This window comes from Myotis brandtii, unplaced genomic scaffold (genome assembly GCF_000412655.1).
Source record: "Myotis brandtii unplaced genomic scaffold, ASM41265v1 scaffold650, whole genome shotgun sequence".
NCBI classification, from domain to species: domain Eukaryota; kingdom Metazoa; phylum Chordata; class Mammalia; order Chiroptera; family Vespertilionidae; genus Myotis; species Myotis brandtii.
In genome coordinates this window covers 89918-91960 of record NW_005370517.1, presented here as the reverse complement: position 1 = coordinate 91960, position 2043 = coordinate 89918, and the positions used below count along the sequence as shown (strand labels likewise).

Sequence of the window (2043 nt, the reverse complement as noted above, 5' to 3'; positions counted from 1 at the left end):
AAGATAGAGAAACAGTGATCAGAATATCAATCCCCAGAGGGAAAGTAGGGGAGGGTAGGGGTAAGGGAAAGAGATCAACCAAAGGACTTGTATGAGTGTGTATAAGCCAAACCAATGGACATGGACAACAGGGGGATGAAAGCATGAGTGGGGGGGAGGAGGTTGGGGGTTAATTGTGGGGGATGAGGACACACTTGTAATACCTTAACCAATAAAGAAATTAAAGATTAAAAAAAAGAAGAAGAAACCACTATGAGCTTCTGAAACAAATTCAGAGGCCCGGCCAGGTGGATCAGTTGGTGAGTGTGTGGTCCCGATGCACTAAGGTTGTGGGTTTGATCCCCCATCAGGGCACATGCAGGGGGGAGCCAGTGAAGGCATAGATGGGTAGAATAGCAGATCGATGTTCCCGTCTCTCTCTTTCTCTGTCTCCCAAATCAATAAATAAAGGATGGCTAGTATGGCTCAGTGACTGAGCATTGACCCATGAACTAAGGAGGTCACAATTCAATTCCCTGTCTGGGCACATGCACAGGTTGCGGGCTCAATCACCAGTGTGGGTCACACAGGAGGCAGCCCATCAATGACTCTCTCTCATCACTGAAATTTCAGTCTCTCTCTCGTACTCTGCCGCTCTAAAATCAATAAAAATATATGTTTAATATAATTTATAGAATAAATAAATAATCTTGGCCTGTGTTGCTCAGTGGTGAGAGTGCCAGCCTGTGCACTGGAGGGTCATGGTTTAGATTCCCAGTCAAGGGCAGGTACCTTGGTTGCAGGTCTGATACCGCTACCAGTAGGGGCACATGTGGAAGGCCACCAATCGATGTTTCTCTCTCGCTGGCTCTCTCTCATTTTTCTCTCTCTATAAGAAAATAAATGGGAAAAATATTCAGACTACAGGGGTGAAGATGAAAGAAGAATAAAGAACTAAATTCAGAAAAGTTACAGGATGAAAAATAAACGTACAAACATTAGCTCCATTTCCACACACTAACAATAAATTCTTCAATAGAAAAGTGAAGGTCGCCGAAACCGGTTTGGCTCAGTGAATAGAGCGTCGGCCTGCGGACTGAAAGGTCCCGGGTTCGATTCCGGTCAAGGGCATGTACCTAGGTTGCGGGCACATCCCCGGTAGGAGATGTGTAGGAGGCAGCTGATCGATGTTTCTCTCTCATCGATGTTTCTGACTCTCTATCTCTCTCCTTTCCTCTCTGTAAAAAATCAATAAAAAATATATATGTACATAAAAAGTGAAGGTCGTCAAATTTACAAAAGCATAAAAAAAAAAAAGGAATAAATTCGACCAAAAGGTGAAACATCTGTACATTAAACACTATGATACAGTGATGAAAGGAATGGAAGAAAACACAAATAAGTTGAAAGACTTCCTGTGTTTACAAAAACACCGTCCAAAGGAACACGACATGACACGCATGAACGCCAGGCCAGCCAAGCCTGTGCAATGTGATTGGTCCACGGGCTCTGCCATTACCCCACAATGGTACGCAGAGGGAGGCCCAGGCCACAGCTGGCGGGGCAATCAATGGGGGGGGCTCTGCGATTGCCCCAAAGATGAAGCCTACTGCACTAGCCAGTGGGCTGTGGCGGGTGGGCGAGGCCTCCCTCTGCAGATGGGTGCCCGGGTCCCAGCAGCAAGAGGGAAACCCCAGTCCCAGATGCCAGCAGCCAGAGGGAAGCCTGGGTGCTGGAAGCCGGAGGTAAACCGGTGCAGGCAGAAGGAAGGCCTACCCTTGCATGATTTTCGTGCATCAGGCCTCTAGTTTGTAATAAAATGTAAAGGTGAACCCTATACATGTTCAATAAAAATCATGTGTTAAAGGTTAAAAAAAATACTTTATTGCTAACCACTCGTAACAAGCATCTGAGCTTCCTAGAAAAATGATGGCACTGGACCTGCTAACTACACCGTTGCCAAAAACATGGAATTTATTTAAAAAAAAAAAAAGGAGGGGGGGGCCCTGGCCGGTTTGGCCCAGTGGATAGGGGGTTGGCCTGCAGACTGCGGGGGCCCGGGTT

At 46.5% G+C, this 2043-nt stretch overlaps 1 protein-coding gene and 1 long non-coding RNA gene across 5 annotated transcripts in view; one reads left to right on the top strand and one right to left on the bottom strand.

Moving 5' to 3' along the window:
* The window catches only part of LOC106723806, a 33850-nt gene that overhangs the window by 30067 nt on the left and 1740 nt on the right, over positions 1–2043 (top strand). The window lies entirely within an intron of this gene.
* LOC102241097 (zinc finger protein 660-like) overlaps positions 1–2043 on the bottom strand; it is a 14145-nt gene that overhangs the window by 10388 nt on the left and 1714 nt on the right. The window lies entirely within an intron of this gene.